At 41.6% G+C, this 26542-nt stretch overlaps 1 pseudogene; it reads left to right on the plus strand.

The window, feature by feature from the left end:
* The first annotated feature begins 24091 nt into the window (after positions 1-24091).
* Positions 24092-25518, plus strand: LOC146593798 (uncharacterized; annotated as a pseudogene).
* The last annotated feature ends 1024 nt before the right edge of the window (positions 25519-26542 follow it).

The raw sequence follows: 26542 nt of genomic DNA on the forward strand, positions 1-26542 counted from the left end.
ATCAAGAAGGTGCACCTTCCTTGAAGTCTCCCTACCTTATTTGCTGGGTTTTGGAGCTTAGAAACACATTTTCATGTCTGTGCATTGTCATTCTGAAATGTTCCTCTGAATGCTTTCAGGACAGCAAGTACACATTGTCCTCTGTCAAATAGCAAAGCTGGTTGAGAACAAGGATTGCTTTTCAGCAAAATATAAAAAATGATCATTCACATCTGTCATATTAACATACGTATCTATCTGTKGTTCACTGTCAAAAGTTATAACTGCCCTAACTTGCTAGCTTCAACTACAATTTTTTCCACAGCAGAATGCATAAAGGACACATTACAGAACATCTCAGCTCTAACCAGTACATGCAACAAGGCATAGCTATCTCTTGTCCTCTCTTGAGGAATAAGGTTTGAATAATCTGGAGGAGGGTGGGGTTGACTCATTTTGGAGCAGACTGTAACTTCATGATATCCTGCCAGAGATTCAGGGTGATTAATATAAGCGTAATTATTGTGTTCAACTTGACAAATTTTCAGGCAGCTATTCTGATAGGAAAAAGCAGCATTTCACCTACAGAAAGTTCTCCTCAGACTATAATCAACTTGCAAATGAAAATTAGCTTGTTGAGTTGTCTTTCTAATTGCCACGGGCAAAATTTTCGCAAGTGGACACAAAGCAGGAAAAACAATGATTTGCAATGATTTCAGATTCTCTTTGGTCCCATGGAAATAAGCCATTTCATGTAGCCATAGAACTGGMTATTAGATATTAGTCTATTAGTGTTGCCTTTCCTATGGACTAAACTGAGGTAAGAGTAGTATCACTGAAACATAAATTGGGAAATTGCGGTAATGTAGTGGGAGATTAAGATCTGAATGAGAGCTTTTGTATATGGAGAGAGAGAGAGAGAGAGAGAAGTGTGAACATTGGAAACGTACAGAGGAAGAAGCAGCTGAGGTTCAACAGACTAACACAAGCCATAACAGTATGTTAACTTTCCTGAAGGATCTTGTAATGACAGGATGATTTCTTCGCACATGATTGCCTGTTCTAAGTTAGATTAGTATCTACCAAAGTCATATGCTGGGCACCTGACTTCTTTTTACTTCTCTTGAAGGACAAATTAGAAGGGRGATTTTGTTTTCTAATACCACTTATTAAACTTTTCATGCTCTGCAAAAGAGCTGAGGGAGCAAATGAGAGTGCCTTGCCTTGTCCATTTAGTCTAAGGCATTTGGCCTTCTCTTTATTAGTGATAAGCATCTGCATTCACATGATGGCTTTTCTAGAAGATGAAGCATACCTTCCTCATTACTGGAACTCTTGCAGTGTGTCAGGAAAATTACAGCAAGCAGGAAATGAGGTAATATCATTTATCTGCTGTGTTTCTGTAGTGAATGGTCTGTTATTTATCTTTCTTGGGAGAAATCAGAATCCAATGCAAGGAGGTTGCAAGTGATGCAACCTGATACAAGGATCCTTCAGCACSTGGAGAAGCCAGGACATCGTAGCTGGGGTCACCATGGTGCAATTTCCAAACTCGTCCAAACTTGTCTTCATTATTTTCTGAATATGTAGTTCTGTGTGATTTATCTATGCCTGGAGATTGTGCAAGGTGAAAGAGGGAGAACATGCAAATCTAAATTATAGGCACTAGTGGGAAAGGAAAGAAGCACTTGTTAAAGATGTCTAGACATGACAAAGAGTAATTAGCCAGGTTTAAGATTCTGCCAACAATTATACAGGGCAGGAAATGAAAATGTAAGGATAACAAGAGCCACCAAGCTTCACTTGGTTCCTGCTACTTCATCAGGGCTAATTAAAGTATTCTTCGGTAAGTCCTTAAAGAGATCATCTATGACAGCAAACAACTTCAAGTGAGATGCACTAGTCTAAAGCTAAGAAAGAAAAAACAGGAAAGCAGCAATCTGCACTGTCAATGCCCATCCCAATATACTCATTGGAGAGCATTYAAACTAGATGAAGCAAGGCCAAAGACAAGGCACATAGATGCTCTCAAGTTAATTTGTGTCACCATGCTATTTACCACACCTGTGGCAGAAAGAATTTTTTCAACTGTCTGCAAGGTCCCAGCTCTGCTTTTCATGCACGTGTCACTGCTCAGTCACAGGAGTTTTATCATAGCGTGAGACAAGTGTGAATTGTGCTTTGTCGTGTGTCCCTCAGGTAGTCTGTATGTAAAAGGTGCATGCATGTGCACTCCAGGTAGGCAAGAGATGCAGCAGCAATGCCGCTAAGCGAGCATGTGCACTTTTGTTGGGGCATTGAAGGTGGAGACTTTTTTTCCAATTACTTTCGTTACCGTGTCCGTTTTTGTATAATTTTTCATGATAGAGTTTTCTTGTCTGCCAGTGCTGTGGGAGAAGGCTACAAGGATACGGATGATTTGAAAGTTACAGTTGTGATCATGTCATGAAATATGATATACTAATGCAGATGTATAAAGGAGGTAAATGAAGTTTGCAGAGACAGTCCTACACTTTCTGCGATTTCAAATTTGCAGTCCAAAATTGCAAATGCATGTGTGTGTAATATAGATACATCAAAGCTAAAATCACAGGTTGGGCCAAAATCAGGTTGGCAGATTTCCTTTAAACTGTTTTATGGATCATTAAGTACCCCACAGGAGGCTGACTATACTTTATTGATAGTTGAGAGCTTCTAGCCTGAAACAAAACAATTATTCACATTAACTAGAGGCTGGAGTAAACTGTGCCCCAGACCAGTGTCCCCTCAGAACACGTGCGTATTAAAAATCAGGTTTGGGATACACTGAGATATTTTTCCATTCACCCAGGATTATAATATCCTTGCGGATGCTTTTTCTAAATAAGCTAACACAACTGATTTCCTGGGAAGGTCTTTGGCAGACAAATAGACAGGATTTTTCACATATGTTCCAACAAAATGTCAGGATATTCATATAAATAATACATATTCCTCTAACAAAATCACTGAAAATAAGCTCATCTTATCAGTAAAATCAGCCTTCCAGGTCCTGTGTATCACACTTCCACATGCAGTTCTGCATTCAGGAGCAAGGTGAATGGTGCACAGCTCTATATGCTGCCTTCCAGCTTATATAACTAATAATCCGGTGAAGATCTGGAGATTTAAGGACGCGAATTCCCAAGACGCCCTTAAAGTACCTCAAACACTTTCAAGGAAAGCAAACATGAGCTACTGTATGTAAACAAGTGTTGATTCGCTCAGTACTTTGCTCATCACTGAACACTTCACTGTCTCCCACAAGACCCACCTCCCTTAGGCAATGCTATTTATCCATACTTTATGGGTGAGGTACAAAATGATAAAGGGCCAATAGGTTTCCAAAGAGTGCAGTATCAGTCACTACTGGCTTCTCACAATGCCCCCAACTATTTAGACATCGAAACAAACTGGAAAATCAATTTGTAAGTGTCGCAGTAGGAGCCTGGCACTTCTGAATGTGGTTCTCACATGCTGGACCTCTCATAGTCCTAGGAGACTTGACCACTGTTGTGCAGGAAAGTGACAGCAGTGAAGGCAGCTGAACCTGGGTCTCCCAAAATCATGCTATAGTCATTAGACCAACAAATGACCAAAACATTTTAACACTCAGTGCAGCACCTCCTTTTCAAAATCTAATCTTATCATTCATCCAATGATAACCTGCCACCAACAAAACAAAAATACTCATCCAGCCCTGAGAGAACACCTCTTAGGCATAGCTTGTTCCAGCGTAATACTTGTGGGATCTACTGCACATCTACTATGTCCCTCAAAAACTCTGGGCAAAATCAGAAGAGATCCTGGGCAAAAAAGTTAAATATACACAAAGCTCCCTTTTGTTCAGCAATATGTTAATATTTTTCTCTTGGAATGAAAATCTTCATGTGAGGAGAGCTAAACTCAGGAAGCCACTTAAGTGATAAATCAATTATGAAATGGAAACCTCCATTACAAGCTGTCTGCTTAATTATTTGACAAGTTAATTAATCTCCTAAGCAACTGCAGAACTGCTGTTTCCTCCATAAATGATAGAAACAAACTTTGGTGGATCCCACAGGTCTTGGCACTGTAGGATCAATAAGACTCCAGGAAAGTTATAGATATTAAACACTAAGTGAGGTCAAACTACCTCCAAAGGAGTAACTGGAATTGTTTACTGCCTGAAGGTGTTTATGTTAATTATTTTCCTGCAGCTAATTACAGTTTGCCCGTTTAGTTCTGGTTAAGTCTTCAAGAGGCTCCTTTATTCCCTTCCAGAAAGATACTGAATCGTGATAGGGAAGGACAGAACCTCCTGACTTGTTAGAACAACAGCATTGTCTGTCTCTCCTCAACAGACAACACAATTACAACTGACAAAATAATTGATGCTGAAGTTTTCTAGTGAGAAAAAGGGACACACATTATTATCCTATCAATCTTGTTCCGCATGGTGTCTTGTATCTCTCCTTTTTCCTACAGTGGCGGCAAATTGACTGAAGTGCTCCAAGCAGTCTCTTTGAGTTCCCAAGAGTATCATGTGATGGAGAGAGGGCATCTTACAGGGCACAGGGAGAAAGGTGAGCCCAGGGAAAAGATCACTCAGTGTCATCCTTTTATAGTCTTTATTCTCTAAAGAGGATTTTTTTTCTTTTGCTGCTGTCCATCCTGAATTGGACCCTAACTTCCTTCCATCACTTTTTCTATGTATTTATGTCTACATTATATGGTTTTCATATTTCAAGGGAAAGATGAGAATGCCCAACATCTACTAATGTGCATTGCATTGTACTGAGCGATCATTTGACTATTAACAAGTGTCTCTGATTCATATCCAATCCTATCTGAATTTAAGCATGAACTCCTATGACATACCTGCCAGGTCTGTAAGTATCCAAAACCTTTATATGGATGGGACATGTTTCTATTTGACCACTTTCTAGTTGTTTAACCTAAACTTAAGTTGGGTCCAATTTATATTAATATTTGGCACATGGTTTATATCTGTTTACTGTCTATTTATTACATTTCATGAGCTTCATAATCTGTACATCTGAGTCATGGATGCAGAGATCCAATTCCTGGAGAAAAACTTAGTCCAAATCCAATATCTACTGTTTGTATCTCTTCTTAAAACCAGCTTGGATCCATATCTGAAAGATACCTGATTTCTACCTGTCCACTGCTCTGCCCAATAGCTGAACAGAAAATTCAGTCAATGTCAGTAATATAATTAGTCTACAAGCGTAATCACATATTCTGTTTAAGGAGAACATGAAGCCACTTAAAATACAGTGTTTGGCAAAGCTGTATTGTTCCAGTAATGAATAATCACTAAAGATATTACTGTGGATGCAGTTACCATGTAGCAGTGAGAATGAAGTGCTTTAGATGGAAAATTATATTTCAAGAAAATGTATGCAATGCTACAAATGTGTTACTGCCCATTAATATGTATTAATTCAATGGAAAATGCCTGACTGAAGCTGGTTTATATAGATTAGGATGCAAGCAGCAAAAGGAAGCACTTGGACTTGGTTAAATGGGCTGTGAAGATAGGAGGAACTCTAATCCAAAGTAAAGACGTGAACCACCAAGACAGGCTGTCCAGCTAAGCTGGTATGATTTGTTTTCTCTCTCATTCGTATCAGTGTTTTTATTATGACCAAGCACGAGCATTCAGTGCTCCAGATGCATTAGCCCTGCTCAATCCTCTTGAATCTGTATTTAAAAGCTTTCTTTTTAAAATAATAACAGTAATAATAAGACACTTCTCCCAAGGTAGCAACTTAGCAGGAAATATCCTGTTTGTTTTAATGTCTCTAGGATGCAGAATCTGAGCTCCTGTCATGTTTTTCAATGTCAAGACAAGCTTATCCATGTCTAAAATACTCAAGTAATTCACTCATTATTTTAACTTCTTCACACAGCATCAAAGGGCTGTTCCAGTTCCACAAACCGCACAGAAAAAAAATGGGTATTCCCATGGCCTCGAGGGGGAGCTTTCGTTGTGACACATCAGCATTTCAAGTAATGCCAAATTCACCCTTCTCTACAGGCACAGTTAGTTACACATATAAAAATAGTAATTTCCCTCTCCCTTATGGCTAACAACCTTCTTAAGAGACAGACTATTATGGTAGTCATATGCTTTGCATAAGATATAGTTTGCCCTGTGTTTATTAAAAAAAAAAAAAAAAAAAAGACAGCACAAGTCACAAAATACTTGAGATTACACGTCCATTGATTTGGTGGTTATCCCAGCCCCACCATCTGCACAAAGTCCTGCTTTTGGTGTGGGGCTGGATAACATCCTCCTCCTCTGCTTGTGCAAGAGGGTAGGTGACCCTGGACAACATTAGGTGTCGAGGTGCAAAATACTGACCCCACAGGTAGCCCTGGTGGAGGAGAAGGTGACCTAATGTGGACCTAGTGTGTCATCAGCAATGGGGTGTAAGAAGGAAGAAAAACCACAAGATTATGAGCATGTCTGGATTCAAGATTACCAGAATATCAGTGAATAGCAGGTGTTTGGGGACAATATATGCACATGATGGGTTTTGAAGATGCAGGGACAAATCCTCCAATACACTTGGATTCTTGCTCAGGAACAAGAAATAGGGGGATTACTGTAATTATTGGAGATATTAAAGATTTTTTCTAGCAAAAAAAGAAACATCTCAAACAAAAACAAAATTCCTTTGTGAAATCCTGATGAAAATCTTGATCTGTGGATCAAGACTGGGGAGGAATCTAGAGGCAAAGCTCTAGTGCACCAGTCCACTAAGAGACAAAGTTACAGAAGCTCTAAGGCTGCTCTGTTTAACACTGGAGTCAGCTCTGCACAGGACAGAGTGGCAAGTTCGTTCCCACTGCGCTTGCATTTTCGTGATCCACAGATGAAAAGTATGATTGAGCAACATTCTTATTTAGGGGTGACAGGGGAGCCTAAGAGAGATGTGGTAAAATTCTGAAACAATATAGGTTTTTTCTTAATTTTATGGGCCTGGAAGTGCATGTTAGTTTGGTAGACGAACATAGACATAGTATTTTCCAGGTGCTGGTGTTGTCCACCCCTTAATTTAGAGATCCTTGTGAAAGCTATAATGGTATTTTTCCAGAGAGGGCTCTATTGTTTTTCCAGCCTATGGATAAACATTTAGAGCAATGACCTGCATTTTGGGGTTGARCATATTGAATGTGGCCTGCCACCCTTCTGTAATACCTGTATGTCTCCAGCAACTGTGGTGGAGTTCTTCCTGACTTTGGTGGATCCCACAGTTTTGAGACCAGAGTCAGGCCTTTGTGACAACAATCTGAACAGGTCAATCTTTTGCATACATGATTCTGACTAATTCTGCACAGACAAGGATGCTGAAGTTCAAAAAGATGTGCCTTAGAATGGGACCATGGATTGTCTTCTTTTAACTCTTATTGTATGTGCAGGTCTTCAGGTGTGACCAGTAAAAAGTGTAATATATCACCAGCCTTTATTTGCAGGAGGAACCAACTTTAGATACTCAGAACTCATCACTATAGCACTCATATTGGGGTACCCGACCATGCCTGAAAGACAGAAGGACAAAAGAGAGAGCCTATGATATGAAAAACAGCTTTGCATATGCCCTTCATAGGACATAAAGGTTATCCAGACCAATTAAAAATGATATCATAAATGACTACAAAACATTTGCTATCACCCTTTTCACCCAGAGCCATATGAATTGTATGTGTAATCCTCAGTCTTGCCCACATCCTCATTGAAATCTATCTGCCTTGCATAAAGCTTAGTAACCTCTCAACAAACAACTGACCAAAGTGAGAGCAAAACATGGGGTCCCAGTGGTATGTTAAATCTCTTCCCTCCAATAAAGTCCTATGGGATCTTTAATGACCACTTCTTGTCTAGGAATTTTTGAAAAGATGGAGTTGGATTATTCTTTTTCCTAAGTTTTTATGAACATCATTCCCAGGGCTCTAGTGACATTCTAATAAATGTATTGAATTTTGAGTTGTTCAAGGGCTTTTGTATATTATTTATGAGAATGGATTGATTTCTCTCTTATGTGAAGGAATATATGTAAAATTGAGTTTTGCTGTGGTTGTTTCTTTGCTGAATGTCTCTGATATGATCATGGCTTCATAACAATTTCGATGTATTATTGCCAGAGGTATTATAAAATAGGGAGACATTACCCTTCATGTCGTAATTCTTTCTCTGCTGAATAAACTTAAAAGCTTTTTTTTCTTTATTGATTCTTATTTTGGAAAATAGTAAGTTAAGTGAATATTGTAGAACAAGAGGCCGAATTCCCTTGAAATCAGCATAGTTTCACCACAATGGACTCGATACTTCTGTAAGAGTCTGCTATGATACTATTCATAGACAAGCTCTGACATTGTCAACAAATTAGTGAAACTTAAGTTCCTGTTATCATCTTGAGCTAAAATATATCGACTTCTTGAGCTTCAGCCCTGCTCCCTATGTATTATGAGCTTCAGCCAATGTGGTTGGAAATAGTGATGGTATGAAACATCTGTAAATTATATTGGCTTCATAAAGGAGATCAGTCTCGAAGTAAGTCTGGGAAACGGTAAGAGGGGGAAAAAAAAGCAGAAAATACAGGATCTTTGAAATATCTTAATTCCTACCATCCTGTTGTTTCAACTGTGCAGCACAAAAGTATTAGTAACCCGTTGGCAGATAAATTTTCAAGGCCAAGGTTTGGTGGCCAAGATTAAACCCACAGGCATACAAGGAGATCATATCTTTCCGCTGTTATTTCACTGTGGGAAATATAAACAGGGAGTTATTGTTCACTAGATCTTTCAGCGTGAGAATAAGGGGTCATTGAATAAAATTAGTTGGTTACAAGTTCAAACATAAAACAGGAGACGACTCTGCACACGGTATGTTGTTGAATGCCTTTCCACAGAATGTTATGGATGTTAAGTCTTTGTATGAGTGACTGGATAAATTAGGGGAGCAAATTCTGTCCAGGATTATCAAATGTAAACACATCACCTCTAGCTCAAGAAATCCCTCAGAGGCAATGGTTGGAGGGTCACTTTTCAGGGTAAGCTTCATTTATATGATTACCTCAATATACTTTTGCCACTGTGGGCACTGTCAGAGAGAGGATACTGCGTTAGATGGACCTCTAGTCCATCTTGGCAGCTCCTTTTGTATGTTCTTCTGCCTAGTTCCTTCAGGACTGTCCTGTTCCATCCCTAGAAGTGGTAACTTTGAAGGGGTGGCTACAGAGASCTGATGGAATACAGCATTTATTTCAGAATGGAAACTGTTCCTAACACTACTCACAACCATTCTGCTGTTAATGGCCAAGCTTAAAGAGTGCTTGATATAAAAAAACATCTCAGCTAATCTTTAAATGACTTCTAAGTCACTAATGGCAGGGTCTGTGGGTGGAAAAGTTTATGCCTTCCCAGATAAAAGGCTGAAGTTGCGCCAGCRTGCAGCTGTGTTGACATAACTGCAGTGTCTTCATCTGTGGGTGTATATATGGTAAGGACAGAGCCCTAGAGAGCTGTGCAATTATGATCATCCACTGTCACAGTCATGCTGTGCAGGCTTTCAACAGACCATCCTGATTTATCGCTACTTATTTCATTCTATTTCTGTGTTTACGTTGCTCTCTTCATGGCATCATCTTCACATCTACCAATTGGATTCCCAGTCTATGGTGTTCAATTGGTGTTTTATGTATTAGTATAGAGGGTGCCTTCCTTTCGTCTACCCAATACAGTCATCGCTATTTATCTTGCTGAAGCTAATCTCACTTCTTGTCCCCTTTCACTCAAAAAAAAACTTTAAAGTTTTTGATCCTGTTTTGAAACCGTTTATTACTATTTAAAGATTTTTTCTTTGCCCCTTCTTTTTCTTTCTTTTTCTCTTTCTCTTTCTCCTCTTTCTCCTTCTCCTTCTCCTTCTCCTTCTCCTTCTCTTTCTCTTTCTCTTTCTCTTTCTTCTTTTTCCTTTTTATTTTTTTCCCAGCTAATGGCTAAGCAGCTACAGCGGCATACAACTTTGGACCCTGGCACTGTCCTAAAAAATGAAACAATCTGTACTTAAAACAATTTGGTTGTAAACTCAGGCTTCCCTGCTTCCAGCTTGCTAAACTGTTCATGCCCATCGTGTCAGTCTGTTTTTCCAATGCAGAGAGCACTRTATCACTGTATCAGTGCCTACTAAACCACTACATGCTAAGGCTGCAGGCTATGCCTAGGCAAGAAAAAAGAATGTATGTGACCTCCTCAGCTAACTTATGGGAGCAAAATGATTTAGATAGGCCRATGAGGTCTGTATGAAGGGCGAGATCACTTCAGAAGGTGAATAATATGCCTCTGTCATTGGGGTGTAGGATTACCTGCACCCCATGCATGAGGTGCTGCATGAGGTTTTACCTCATGAATCCACATTAAAGGGAATCTAACAGCTATCAGGGAACTGTGAATRATGTCTGAGCTCAATGTGCCTAACTGCAATGCAAAAATATGTGCTAGAAATCAACTTGAACTGGTAAGATATGAGACATTGAGAATGAACACAAATATTTCTAAGCCAAGGTACCAGCAGGGGACTGATAGAATGTATAAGCAGGAGATTGGCTGTTTGTTTCCTTATTCATACTGTTTTATGATTTCATTTCTGTGTGCTGATTAAAAAGGGACTAAAAAACAGTGCTGGAGCCTGAATATTGTGGGCATGTGCTGTGCAAGTCTCCCCAAAACAGCTCTGCCACAACCAATCCCTTTCCATCTTTAAATTAGCAGGCTTTTTTTAAAAAACATTTCTCCTAATAGATGTTCACTATTCTGATGGAATAAAATCTTCTCCTGAAATTTGASCTGAATGTATTTATGAATATCTTACATCAACAGATACCTTTTTGTACCAGCCTTGTCCTTTAGGTTAAAGTGTTTTGTCCTCTCCTGGTGTTTACAGCACTGATATATTCATAAACAGCATACATAGCTCTCTCAGCCTTCATTTTTTTAGGATATACAAGCCAATCCTTCCAGGAYTGGGTGGTGGGACTGGCTCTCCATTCTCCTGAGTATATTGCTTGCCCTTTTCCATAACTGATTCATCCYGCTCGACCCTCAGTCACCAGATCAGTACCCTGCAGCCAAAGGAGATCTCATCAGAGCCTTGTGCCATAGTATCAGTGCTTCTCTGTTTCAGACAAGGAGGATATCAGCTGCTATACTCAAAGCCTGTGTTGGCTTTTTTTCACAGTAACATCACAGCGGTGGATCATAGCTATCTTGTGATCAATTAAGACACAATTTTCTCCTTATATGTCATTTCCAAGTGACACATCCCTAGATCATAGTCAAGAATATTGTTACTGCTATCTAAATTCATKATTTTGCAGCCTGTATTAGTAGATGCCATCCTGTTTCTGTTATTCCAGCTCACAAAATCATCTGATTCTTCCTGTAAGACAGCCCAAATCTTCCTCTTATTTACAATGTTTTTCGGGTTTGTGCCCACAGAAAAATGTCTTTGCACTTTTTGCACATAGGTCATTCATGAAAATTTTAAGCAAGATTAGTCTCAAAGAAGCMCCTTTATGACTCCCATTACTACCCTCCTACCCACCTGATACTTCTCTGGTTAATTAAAGCTATTGTTATTTCCCTGTCAGCTGCTTCCTTGTTTCCTTACAGGTCTTGTGCTGACCCTCATATTTTCCAACAAAATTAATAATTTCTCACGCAGCACCGTATCAAATGCTTTACTGAGATTCAGATGGATTAGATCTACTGCATTTCCTTTGTCTAGAAAATCAATTATCTTATCAAAGAAGGATATCRAGTTAGTCTGACACTCTGTGTCTTTCGTAAATCCATCTAACATTTTATTCTATTTTACATTTACTTCCATGTCTCTAATTATTCTCTCCTTAACAATTTGCTCTAAAACCTTTGTATAGTTGTCTCTATTTGCGATCCAAGTGGCTTTGACCTTGGTTTGCAAGGACCCTGCAAAATGGGGTTCATGGTTCCTAGCCAAGATTTAGCCACAGATGACAGTGCAGTATCATGATGTGTGGTCAAAAGAATCTGTGTATGGAGACTGCAACAGTGAGATGTAAAGAAAACAYCATAAATCCTTGTCCTGTTCTTTTGCTCTTTTCCAGACTACTGCCAGAGATAGGATATTGGCTGGATGGACCTTTAATCTGTCCCAAGACTACTATTCTAATGGTCTTCTGGATTGGGATATTCTTCTGAGTTTAACCTGCTTACATCAAAGTGTATGTTGCACCAGCAGAAGAGGGTTTCAGAGGGTGAAGATGCTGGTACAAAAAAGCATCTGCAAATCAGGCAGACTCAGTGATGTCTTTTCAGCTATTCTACCTTTGCTATCTTTTGCACCAAATCCCAAAGGGAAATTSAGGTGTGACAAGAGCATGTTCTGCCCCATCCCTTGATATTTTGTTAGTCATTTCAGATACTTCAGAAGAACAGGTCCAGTAATTGGTTTTACTGGGGGAACGACCTCAGAGATAAATGTCATTCTTTTCTTTTCCTCTTTCTATCTTGACTATCCTATCCTTCAGTTATGACTATCCTTCAGTCATACTGAAGCTGCTGTAAATGAAAGCCTAACAGTGCTGCCATTATAAGTCCTGTTTTTAAACAGTTGATCCTTCAAAGGCAAAGATTCATTTTCTCTCCTCACCACAGTGATGCAGGGTGAAAAAGGTCAGGCACAGGGTACTGTCTAAATTACATCTCCTCCAAATTTTTAAACATAAACATGAAAACTGTTAAGTAGAGATGGGCCAACAACACTTCTAAATAATGAGCATTTTACTCTGTGAAGATAGACACAGGACTGGAGTGGAAACTTGACTCTAAAATAAAAAATATTGTAATTTTCCTTTATTGTGCAAACAGTTCTGGCTGGWTTTCTACAGTCAGGCTCCTTCAGAATTTGGAAGATACATGAACCAAATCTGTTTTTGTAATCTATGCTCATAGAAAAAGAAATTATCTCAGCTCCTTCTGAAGAAAGTAGAAATAGTAGAATTTCCAGGAACCTCAGGGAGACAAAGAGCAGAACACAGTGTCAATAGCTCTACATAAATTTAAGCCTGTGCATAAGCTTTTGGATTCTACTGGGATGAGCAGGTAAGTAATACTGAAGGAAGAGAGAACCAAGAATGAGAGAAAGGAATTTGACCTGCATCACAGATAGATGATCTGCCGATAGAAGAATAGATGTAGGGTAGACCAATGGCACTTAACCTCCCTGTGTCTGGATTTCTTATCCACAAAATGTTAATAATGATACTTGCTTTCGTGAAGTACTTTGAGATCTGTGGTGGGAAAGTGATGTATAGGGATAGACTTTGTTATTTCAAGGGGACAGAGAATAGCATCATAGATCTGAAGTTACACAATAGACAAATATTGCAAGGAAAACAGTGGGAGTCAGTAATATTCCATAGTTTGTTGTTGCTTTAATAATATTAGTGGGCTTGCTAATCAGATCCAGTATTTCAGCTTATTACTACATTTCTCTGTTATCAGAGTGAGGATGTAGGAAAACAATTGTCTGGAAGGAGGACAGAATTGGAGCCAAATAAAATARTCTGATATGGAACAATTAACAGATCTGCTAATTCTATGCCTTTTTCCTAGAGAAATCCCCAAATACTCTGATGATTTTAAAGATTCACCAATTTTTTCAGCCAGCAGTAATTTTTTTTGTAACATAACCACAACTTCCCCTTTGTGGAAACCATTCTTCCTTTCCACAAATATCTGCACATTTCCCWTGTGAGGATGGCACCTTTCACTTGATTCCACATACGGCTGAGCATTTGTACCCACATCTGCCTCTTGTACACAACTCCCAGCCCGGCCCAGGATAAGCTCCTGGGGTAGCCACAGACCCATTGCTGCTGAACCCCAGCCGTTTGCAGGGCTCATGCCTGACTTTGCATGATACCTCCTTTCGTCTTCCACTGCACTCCATCCCCGTTCTTACTGAAGGAAATCAGAGTGAAATGCAGCAGAGCAGATTAGTATCCATCATGAAGGGATGTGGGGAATATGCAGTCACACAGCCTGGATGCTTGGCAGCTCCATGTACAACAGGAGAGGAAAATCAAAGTGAGAAGTGCACGCATCAGAAGGACAGCAGCCGGGGCCCTTTGATTAGTCCATGCAGAGTATGCCTAGAAAAAATCAGAGGGGATTCTCATCTGAACAGTGACACTAAAGTTAGGCCTTAGCTCACACCAGCACCACCCCAAGCACTTCACATCACCCTGCTTCCTATTAAAAGTGTCAGTCAACTGATCAATGCCCATGGAAGCTGCTAGGCTTATGTAGAAACATGGTGCCCTGCAGATAGCTGAGGGACAACCACCGTACTATGCAGAGAAAAAATTAGTGCAATGTATTCAGTGCAACAAAGGTCTGTGAGCCAGATGGTGTAAGTCCAGAGTAAATCTACCAGTGGTAACACACGGTTGTCTGTGGTTTTCTCAGACCTCATGGCTCAAAAGACATCACAGATATTTAGACATTTCTAACTAGGCAAAACTCTCAGTCTCTGAAGCTCTGAGTTTGTCCATAACAGAGGAATTATTTCCTCCATCACATGTATTTGGAGAGTGCTAGCGGAAGGAGAGTTTAGTGACCCTCCTTTGCCTCAGGTCCATCTCCTCCTGTGCAGAAGGAAGAAACCCAGGCAATGACAGTGAGAAGGCAAAGGAGGAGCATGCACACACATACCCCTCTCGCCCGCCTGAGGCGAACCGCCGTCTCTGCTTACCGCCCGCTGCCCTGCCAACTGGAACGCAGGGCCCCAGCCAGCAAATTGCCACCTAACGCGTGCACAATCACGGGCATTTCACATAGCTTTCAAAATCCCTGTCTGGATAATAATGGAGCAGGGCTCATCAGGCTAGGCTGTCCAGCTGAGTTAACTACACGGCTGGAGAACGGTGTTAAGGGCGATGAAGCAGCTGAGAAAAGCGATTCTCCCAGAGTCACTCCACAGACTGCAGAATGGCAGGTTTTGCTAGTGGCTCCTTCCCTCCCTTGCGCTCCCAGGTGCAGCCCCAGGTGAGGTGTCCGTGACTCCTTGAGCCGGAGGGTGCTGGGGGACTGGCTTTTTTCTATGCACACCCTCAGGGGGGTAGATTGGTTTAAGTCTCCCTCTTCCGAACTTTTTCAGCTGCACATGTCTGGCTGTGCAGACCATGGGGGTGTAATGCACTGGCTGGTGGTGCTCCCTCCAGCCTGCAAACTGGGAGATTTACCACTGCCACAGCCCTTCTCCACAGAACCCGTGCTKCCCTTCCATTTGCACTATCGGACCTTTTTCACCAACCCCCTTCTTTCACTCCTATTTGACTAAGGAAGAAAGAATCCCTTAGGATAAAATACAGACCATTCCTGTAAAATTTGCAGCACTCCCCCCAAGGCCTTCTCCCCAAATTGAAACTAAACATAGCAAAAGCCAGTCTTAAAGTTGGAACTAATACAAATAGCATAAATAAAAGCAGGATAAATCAAGCCCATGCCACTCTCATATAGTGATACTGATGAGAGGAATCATTGTCCCTCTTTGATGGCACTAAAAGGGCACTTTTATGTACAAAATATACAGAAGGTTCATGGTCACTGAGCAGAGATGTTAGCATAAAGCCTGGGGGTAACCTACTGAAATCTTAGCTAATGAAGCGCTACACCATTACGAAGAAACAGCTGCCTAATCTCTTGTGTTCGTGAAATCTTCTTTAGACAAGAATGGCAATTTTGGATTCTTTTCTTCCAGAGAGCAAAGTTTTGGTAACACTGCAACTTTTTGTAGATTTGTGTTTGTTTCACTAGATTATTCTTGGAGGCTGGAGGGGAAATCTAGAAACTCCATTTTGACATTGAATTTGTTATATGAATCTAATTACTTTATTTTGCCATTTTCAAACAAAATATTTTGATCTTTCCATTGGTAATTTAATTTGGTTAGAAACTGTCATCCATTTTATTTTGAAAGGAACTCTCAAAACCCAACTAACACTTCTTGTAAAGGGACAAAAGAAAYGTTTTGCTCAACCTAAGATGATTTTTTTCTCTTTACTTTCAACTTGAAAATAACTGGTTGAAAACAATAAAGAACTGCTACTGCTAGTGAACCGAAAATTCAATTACTGGAAAACCTCTTATTCTCATTCCAGTATAAGGTCTTGTCTGCAGAGGGAGGTTAGTGTACAGTGTACTCCAGTATACCTTTACAGCCCAACSTATTGCACAATAAGACCCCCAGATGGATGCCCTCCATTGAGGACAAAGTAAGTTAGAAGAGTTCCCCTGAGGCAGAATGAGGCTTGACTTCAACTCATTTTCCTTAGCTTACCTAAGGTCTGAATTGCTATCTGGACATGCCTGTTTCCTTTCATTGGCTAYGCAGAGGGTTTGGGCCAACCTTATGCCAAATCAAATGCCTTAGTGAATAAGACAGAAAGAAGGAATCTTGGCCTTTGATGCACACTGAGAATGTCCCCAAAGGGCTGGATGGCTAAATGGCATCTCAGGAAAACTTTGTTCCAGTTGTTCAAGATAGGTGACATAACAAAGCATCAGTTATCAGCATAGTTTAGTACAACAACAATCCCATGAGAAAGGCTGTCTCAGGAAGGCTTTGGAAATCTAGGATGTGATTTCTCTTGAGCTCCTTCTTGGTCACCTTTTCCAAATCTTGAGGGGTATAGGATGTGGAGAAGATTCAAACGAATATCACTATGCCAGGGCCTTTGTCTGGACTGGGATTTGCTATATTGCAGCAGTCTGGGAATAGCTACTTGGGAAGATGTCCCAGACTCAAAGAATGCTATCATGGCCAGGGTAATTTTCTGAATGCAGATAGTGATCCTGAGAGTCTTAGTAGTAACTTCTGCATTAGAAGAATGTGATCTTGCATCCAGAAARTGAGGCTTTTTAAACCTCCCAAACCATTTCACAAACCAAATGATTCCTACTTGTGCCTGAAACYTTTCTGCTTCTGACTTGTCCCATGTTCCACCATGTTTATGGGATGAAACCTTAGACCCATCAATTCCCGTCATCTGGAATGAAGTTTGACAATAGCTGCAAAACCTGCTTAGGGAGACTGTGAATGCAGGCAGCTGCTGAAGCAACATGGTTGTGACCATGTGGCAGTCCACAAATCTGGCCTGCACACCCACCATCTTTCAAACACACTCGTCGTGCTCCTTTGCTAGCCTGGCTGATACACCACCAATGCTCTGTCTAGCACAGCTCAATGCCTGGGAGAATGCAGGGTGGCAACTGCACTGATGATTTGCTTCTTACACAACTCATCCAAATCCCATTTTTCCATCATGGGCAGAGAGTCTGCAGGAGGCCAGAGTGGAGGCTCTGTTCTGTGMGCGTTACATTGCTGCATCATCCCCACTTGGCTCAGATGTCAGGGAGCCAAGTGGCTCCCTGTTCTTTTGGTAGTGTGATAGGAGTGTGAGCTGTTTTCTCTGGTAGCTGGATCTGCCTAATCCAGTGAAATCAAAGAAAATGCATTGTGCCAAGTCCTGATCCCACCGAAGTCAGTGACATGGCTCCAGCCGACCTCAGTGGGACCAGGGTTTAAGCAGCACCATGTAATTCCTGCAGGCTCCTTGTGTAGTTTTTGAAGCATATGTGCTTTCTCCTTCTACACGCCTATTTGACTTTCACACTCTTGATGGAAATGTGTCTTTATAAATTTACAAATAGTGCAGCAGCTGTGTGTTTATATAACCTCATTTGAGGGCCACATGTATTCTCACCCTTGTGCTATTAATATTTATACTATCACAACCGCATACACACAAATGCTTCAAACACATATACACGTGCATACTGTGGAACAATACGGCGAACAGATTAAGGGCACTTCTTATTTGGTTATGCCTTTAAAAAAATCTATGGAAAGGCAGATCTAAGTTCCAAAAAGACATTGTGAAGGAACTCTTCATTAGATCCTGGTGACTTTGTGCAAACTTCTATGCTTTTGGACCCTAGTTCCTGCACATCAGCACCTCTCCCAGATTTGAAGTTACCTGAGTCCAAAGGATTTTGCTGAGCAAAGCCAGACGTTTCAGGCAGTCAGGAGATAAACTGTTTGAAAGGCGTGGAAGTGCAAGTAGTTGTCACAGCGAGGCCATAGCTAGGAAATGGGATTCCTCCTTGCTCCAATGTAGGGAACAGTAGGCAATATGAGTGTCAAATGAGGAGCTGCTATTGAATTCCTTCATTTATATCCCATACCAAGCACACTGAAAAGGCAGAAAAGAATAGTTAATGGTATACTTTTAGTGTGCACAGAAGGGAAGGCTTGGTGGAAGTAGTTGGTTTTTGCAGTAAAGAAAATGCTCACATGTGCTATCACAGCCACTCTGTTTCCAGTTGCCCGTGGTTACCTGACTTCCTCCTCCATCTCTTCATGGTGAAGAGAGATTCCCAGTGTATTTAACGGACAGGGAAAATAAGAAAAAGGAAAATGTGGGCCTAGAATAAATGTTAAAAATTCTCTCAAGTAAATGAATATTTTTCTGTTTGGCCTTTTAGATTCTGAGATCTACATTTTTATAGGGAGGTCTGCAAAACAGCAGGTACATTTTTGACCCACTGGCAAATTAGAGACACTTTCTAGAAGTTTCTTTAATTCATCTTCTTAACTAACCTTGGAGAGTGACTCCAACAGTTGGGCTGTGCCGGAGCTGTACGGGAGGGGAAATGCTTTTCTGGGATTTCAACATCCAGGAAGCCCAGCTGCTGGGAATAACAGGCCACTCACTGATGATATGGAGCTGTGACACCCTCCACTTGCTGTCATGGGCTGCACYAGGAAATGGACCCTCAGAAAAGATCATGTGAATAACTTCAGTTTGAACAAAACAGTGATATTTTGTCCATGAAAACTGTAGCACAGCCCTCATGACCAAGAGTGTGGATAGCCTACACGGAAGGGGTGTTTAGATTGGAAACTCTGGGGTTTGGGCCACTGGCAGGGAGCTGCCTGTCTTGGGGTACACGACAATATAGCTTCAAATAACAGAATCCTTAGTTCGGGCCTCGTGTTCCAATACTAGCATCATTCTGCAKGTTCGCATCCTAGTATTAGTTCTTTGCTGTCATCAACATAAAGAATACTGTTTTCAAGAACRTAAGTGTTAATAATTACACCAGAAATATAGAGACTCTTCCAAAAACTTGGACATGCTAAATTTGTTACAGATAGGTAGGAATACTGACCACACAAATCCTTTGACTTTTGGCCCTGCAAGACTCTGAGTGCTGCAGGCTATTGATAACAGGGCAGATGACTCCAGCTGCTACTGCTGCCCCAATGACCAGCATAAGGAATGTTGTTTAGAGTGGAGTAAAATAGAGTGGAGTAAAAGCTCTTGGCAGAAATTAGTTTTTCAGTAAAAAAAAACAGAATCAGGATGGTTTAGTCAATCTGCAAATTACTCAACTTGCAACTGCAAATGGAAAAATAAAGCTGCAAAACATACAGCCTAGATGTTTTATTTTGACAATCTCAAATGAAACATTTTGATTTTCTCATGCTGAAACAACTTGGTATTATTGAATTTGCCTCTGTTTAATTTTCAGTATTCCAAAAGACCAAAACTATTTGTCCTGTACTAAATATTAATTCTCTTTTAACTTTCTGCTTTACTAGAGAAATAGGTATAAATGGTCATTTAAGGTTGACCAAGTGCAATTTCTTCTCTTCACCCCTCCACACACACACTTGATTTTTCCAGCTCAGTCAGTGAASCAGCTCTGCATCAGGGGCCCAGTTCAGACTTTCCCTGCAAGATCCTAGGCCAAAGAGCAAATGCATCAAGGTGTGACTAGGATGGACGTGCTCATTCGCACAGTGTGCATTTGGTAGAGAGCAAGCAGCCTAGGTAAGTCCCTCCACTTCTTTTTTATAATGAAACTTTGCTGCAAGACCACATGGCCATTCTGATGCCAGCAAGTTCCCTGCAGATGGAGAGAGCAAATAAAAATGTGCATATTTACATTATACATGCAGATTAGATAGTGTGCATTCCTCACAGCCTGTCCCTGAAACACCCTCCAAAAGGATCATGGGGGAGAATGCAAAGAAGTGGAATCTAGCTCAGTTCTCTCATTGTCTCACCCCACACTCACACTCTTTAGCAATACGGACCCCTGGCTGATTAAYTCTTTCTAATGCCCTGCCTCCTGGATAAAACTGTCAGTCCCTGGCAATTCCTACCTCAGTGTAAAAATGCTGCTAAATTCAACAGCCAGGAGAAGTATCTGCAGAACRGTGATGGTAATGAGGGGGAAAATCGTTACTGCTTTTCTCAACCTTTGCATCACTTGGTGAAAGTGTGCACGTGCATGCATGTGTATGTGAGCCTAAAGGGTTACCCAGGCACAGAGCCAAAGCATTGAGATGGCAAGCTGAAATYCTTCTGTATTCACAAAGAGCTTTTGCAACCAAGTTCCCCTTCAACAGTTCCTCTCATCCCTGAGGCCATCTCTCCAAACATCCCTCCTCAGAACTCACAAGCCCACTCCCTCTCGTAGCTTATTTCAGCCTCTCTGGCTGCCTCTCTCCAACACCCATCCTTCCTCCTGTCTCACTTTCTTCTGCAGTTTAGGGGAGCTCCTAGGGCTCTGTAATGCCTTCTGCACTGTCAAGGCTTCTCTGTGTGTGTCTGCTTGTCTCCGTTCCTCACTTCGTAAATCCTTCTGTGCTGTCTGTGGGGGGGGGAGAAGTGCATTCTTGGAGGGGAGTATGGAGCAAGCATGTGATAGGCCACAAAAAGTCTGCATGGGACAGGTCAGCTGTAGCTTCTTGGAAAGCAGTAGGAATACAGAAAGGAGAGTAGTATCAAACCTAGTTGTCCCCATGCCATGCAGTTTGGAGCTTGATCTCAAAAACATTTGCTTTCAGCTGGGCTAGGCTCTGGATACCTACCCATGGMCTGGGTTGCTCAGCCCCTTCTGCAGTGAGACCACAAAGACAAGAGCCTAGGCTGTGGTGAAACCATCAGCTTGCTCCAGCCGTCCTCTTCTTTAAAAGCCTGAGGCTTGGCCTCCCCCCCATAGCTGGACCTCCTACTCCTGTACAAAAAACAGCAAAGAGAGAGATCTGAGACCCATCCTTCATTGACATGGCCAGGGTGTCAAGATCCTCTGGGCAGTCAGAAACCATTGCTTGGCTCATGRGGAATAGTCTGCCTCGGCATACCCACTCCCACACTCATCCATATCTCCTTTCTCACACTGTAGTTCTCAAGTCTGCCCTCCCAAATGCAGTTCCTCCAGGCACTTGTTCTTTTGTCTCTTCAGCAAGTGGCACGCTCACTCAAACATGCTCCCCTCGCCCTCCCACATAGCTCAGCATTGCAACTCTCTATTAGTAAGTTATGCCCCATTTCTCTCCAGGAAATCCTTCCCGCGCTCTGCCAGCTGCCACCTCGCTGACAGATGTTCTGCTCAGGCACACTTTGTCATTTTTACGTAGTAGCAGACTAGTTAAATATTTCACGCCTTGTGCTGAACTTTTAATGCTCTCAGTCAGAGGGAACGGTGTAGCTAAGCCCAGCATGGGCTGTGCGTGACTTCGGGGCACTGATCCCTGAACTCTTAGTCTTCTCCCTTACAGGTGGGTCACAGCGCTGCTCTTTGGAAGAAGCTTTCCTTTGAAATAATGTTGAATCCATCCTTTTGTACCGCAAAGAAAACTGCCTGCACAGTAACTAGCTGCAGTAAAGAGCCTGGCTGAATAAAATATACTGAGGAATGAGAGATTCATGGTGTCTCCTAGGCAGACATATAAATTATACTTTTTGATATATTTTTAAAGGTGCAGTGTGCCAATTCATATCCATGAAATGTAAATATCTCTAACTTCCTCCATATAGAGAAATCAACAGACAAGGAAGAAATTGCTGAGCATTGCAGAATGGGATGGGCAAGATGAATGACTAAAAATAAATGATGGATTCTGGCATGGAGCACGAAGGGTTGTAGGATTTCTTGGGGGATCGTGGATTTTAGGGATTATGAAAAGTCAGGCTTTAGATATTGTGGCATAAGAAGCCTCCTCAGCTCCTTCTGCCAGGTTTTATAATGTTCTTACTGCCGTGATAGCAGAGCAAATGAAATAAGGCTTAAGCTCATAGGGAAGCTAAAACAATGTCCGTATTTCATGTTGCATGCTTACATTCTCCTGTTCGAAGATCTTGCACATAGCTGTTTTATTCTGTTCTAAATTGGCTCTCACACTACCTTCACCAGCATTATAGCTGGGTTCCTCCAGAATTACATCAAGGAATGTGACTAACATCTGTTGCATGTTGTTCATGATGGATCTTCTTTCTCATGAAGGATATTACAGACTGGACAAAAATAGCTATTTCTGACACTGATTAGCTCATCTTACTGTTAGAGATTAAAGCAATAGTAGAAAGAAAAAAAGAAAGAAAGCCTGTTTAAGATCCCAAATCAACACCTGCATGTATGTACAGACTTAAAAACAGGAAATTGCTCTTCCATTTTAAAAGATGTTTGAACATCTAGCTCTCGTTCAGTTAGCATATACAATATTGCCCATTCAAAGCCGTGGAGCCCATTTGACATTTGTGCTGTATCAGTTTTACTTTCAGGCATTGTARTTCTCTGGGAGGACAGTACTAATCATCTTGCACTGTTTTAAGGTGCAGTGAATCAATTCAAAGAATGGCAAATACACAGTTAAACAACCAGACAATTGCCATCCTAGAAGGTATGAAAACGTATCGATGACCGCAGATTTTATGGCAGTAAAGAAGCACCCACCTCATTCACTACATGAGTGAGGCCAACAGATCACCACATTTACAGCATCTTAAATGCAGATCAGGAGTCATTTTGTTTGAAATTGGAGGAAAATAGTAAAGTCAATGTGGCACAAAATACCATGCAAGTGTTGCAAATAAAGACTTCAAAGGGCACTAAAGTGCCATTGATTACCTTTGAGAGGTTCTTTAAGTTCTCAAGTCCAAGATAAAGAACTTGCATATGCACTGTAACGTTAAACCATCATTTCTACATTTCTAATAATCAGTTCTTCTCCAGTAGATGAGTCTAGCCATTCACATCCTTTCAGAAGTGTCTAACTAAAGGTACACAAGGAAATCAAAAGAAATTAAAATCTAGTTAAGCTCAACAGTATTATGACTTAAAAAATTCGCCAGTGGTCTCTTCTGCAGCTAAGATTTTAATAGGGATTAAGCATACCTATTATTAAAGATAGCTTAATATCTTGCATATCTGGAAAGCCAATGGGAATTCAGGGGTGACAATAAGATGCCTCATCACCTTTCTCTGTATTTTTATAATATCTCATACTACGACATATTTTATAGAAATAGAATCTAATACACTAAGATCATATACTTTTGGGGAGAGGAGGAGAAAATTACACGTTTCTTTGGTAATGGTAACAAGATTGCCGTACAAAGCATTTCAATAGATACTGACTGTAATTTTGAGGAGGAATTTAGAACAGTGCAGGATGAGTGTGGCATGGGTGAAGTGGCTCTAAACCTGACAGAGCGCAARATGAAGATGGTGAGTGAAATGGGGAATCATTGAGATTGTATGTTTCTGGGCGAGGCCTCTATGAACTGGTACTTCTACCTCTCCTGGAAAGCGGTGACACCCAAAAACACATGGGTCCAGTTTGGAGCATTAGGAATAAGCGTGCCTCCAGGATTACTGCTTGCCTCACTGTTCTTCYATACAGCCTTTGTTGATGTTTCAACCCTTGAGCTGTTTCTCTCATTTTTTATGACACTTTTGAGCTTGTTTTAAGCCTCCTGAGCAATGGTATTCCCTGAGTTGGTTTTCAGAGAGGTGGACTGCAAGGAAATGACTGCAAGGCACGTTCTGGGTGAATCATCCATTGCTTGTGAGACTCCTGTGAGCTTTTTGTAAGGACAGACCCCCATCTGAAGAAGGCAGCTGGCCCCGAAGCCCCACTCCCTGCCTAGGTGCTATAACACCTGTCTGCTATTAACACGTAGCCTGAATGCACTTGGACAGGGAGCAGCTTGTGTTTGCAGGAACCTCCAAAAAGGGCAGCCTGGAAATGTCATAACTCCTTTCCTTTACAGGGCCGCTCTTTGGAAGCATGGGAAGAAGCTCAGACAGGCCACAGACTGCTCGAAGGAGGAGGCTGTCATGCAGAAAATCTTGGCAGGAGCCTTCCAGTGCTGAACCCTTTCCCGGCACCGCACGACCAGCTCCGCCAAGTGCGCGACAGTTACTAACAGGCTGTCTCCCAGCCTGGCCCAGATCCGACTCACTGTCTGAGCAAATGCTCACTATTGCTGTGTTGCTTTACCTAGATGCAGCCAGACAGGTGGCATTGGCAAGAAACTAAGGAAAAGCAATTCATTCCTGGGAAGGGGTCCTAGATCATAGAAACGAGAAGTGGTGTGTGTTGTCAGCAAGATCAGATGTGCCTTATAACAGTTTCCCAAGCCTTGGAACTAACTCAGACTTGAAATTCAGAGGAATCTGGTTAACCTTTTCTATCTGAATAGCACTTCTTTTCTGCATATGGCTTCAGGTTTAAGAGTACATGGTGGGAATGTTGAAATTTCATCCCAGAGCTGCATCATCACTTAGCTTTTTATTAGAGTATTTCAGCACCACATGACTCCTATTGCATCTCCCACCATGCTGGAAATGAGAAGAAGTATCCAACAGCCCTTTGGGTAATGGAAAAGAGCAGATCTTTCTGCCAGTAGCACCCCATTCCATCTGCATTYCCCCCCCTTCACAGCAGCATACTAACATTAGCACAAAGCGAGGGATCAGCTGGATGCCCCCCCCCAACTTCAGGAGAATGATTTGCAATGGGAGATGTTTTTCACAGTGAGCGACAGTACCAAGGTCTCTAACATCCCTTCTTGCTCTTCCCACTCCTTAGCAATGTCTTCTTGGTGGATCTGTCCTTCTTAATCCTGCTTAGCTGGTAACTGCAGAAGGAATCTAAATACAAGGTATGGCAGCTGCAGGCATCCCTTGGAAAAAAAGATCCCCATGTGCACGTACAAAAGCCTAAAAGAGAGAGGAAAGAAAGCACATTAAAGGAAAGACATTTGCAGCAGGCTGGTGTGTCCTTGACCGAAGRAGACGTCAAAGACAGCTTCAGTGATTTACTCTTTGACAGGATGGCATCTCTGTGATTCACAGAGCTAATCAATTAGGCGATACATTCCCTCTCCCTGCTACCCCTTTATTTTTAACAGCTTCTTGCCAAGAGTGGAAGTACTCCAGAACCAAATGGGCACCAGCATCCAGACCATGCTGCAAGAGCTGGCAAATGACATCCCAGCAAGGCTGAAAGGGGATCAGGATGCTGCTAAAGGGGATTTGTCACAAGGGCTGGGGCAGTTTGGCCCCGTTGGAGAGGGACACCACATATTCCAGATTCATATGATACAGTAGATGTTGCAGAGTTGCACAACCCTTCCATTCAACTGGGCTTTTGTCTATCCCTTCCTTCCCCCTTCTGTGCCATATACAGKCTTTAAAGGCCTTCCAGCACTTGGATTCTTCAGCTGTTTGCAAACAGAGCCTTGGCCTTCAGGCACAAACTACCCTCTGAACATACATATCTACTCCTATAGGCAGCAGCAGTGAAAYTTTCTTAGACTTGGGAGATGGAACCAAAATGACCTTTCTTAATCCCTTCTTGCCTTTATATTTAGGTGCACAGACATATGCACACCCACAGAAATACATAAGATGCACAAAAAAATCTACAGACACATCAGGCACCCACATGCACCCAGATACACAGAAATCATACATACACATGCATCCCTGGATCGTGTGGTTCAGGTGTCTGACCTGTGCTTTATACATTTTACACATGCCAGCACTCACCTCTCATTTACACACACTCTACGGCATGTATGTGTCACCCCAGTGTATGAGCTCATTTTCCTTTCTGCTAGAGGCAGCTCTGCTGACTGCTAATAGGGAGAAATTCAGTCAAGCAGCGTTTTCATAGTCTAAGCTTCTTCTAAGTCATTCCAGGTGGAATATAGGAAAGCAAAGYATGGTTTTATGTCCTGAACCAACATTTGTGAACACAAAACCCTTTAGAACAGTTCAGTTTTGAAATCTTGGCATCAAAAATGATCAAAAATAGAACACAGCAATGCTGAATTTCCCAAATGTTGTATCCAAAGGCAGTGCACTCCTCTTCCTCATGTGATAACATTGTGTTGGCTGTCCTACTGCAAAATGAACAACACTGTAACAGCAGAGCAATTCTTAGTGAGGGGCGAATCCTGGAAGACACAGAGGCTGGGAAATGCACCATGACAGGCTTCTGGGRCTGATAGCCACAGCTGGCCAAGTACTGTGGAAAACAGACTACTTCTAATGTTCATGCTTCCACTCACCTAATGAAATCTGGCCACAATATAGCAGAGTCAGGGAGATGGGAGGAGTTTTTGGGGCT

Source organism: Rhea americana, unplaced genomic scaffold (genome assembly GCF_003343005.1).
Source record: "Rhea americana isolate MKP2758 unplaced genomic scaffold, rheAme1 scaffold_28, whole genome shotgun sequence".
NCBI classification, from domain to species: domain Eukaryota; kingdom Metazoa; phylum Chordata; class Aves; order Rheiformes; family Rheidae; genus Rhea; species Rhea americana.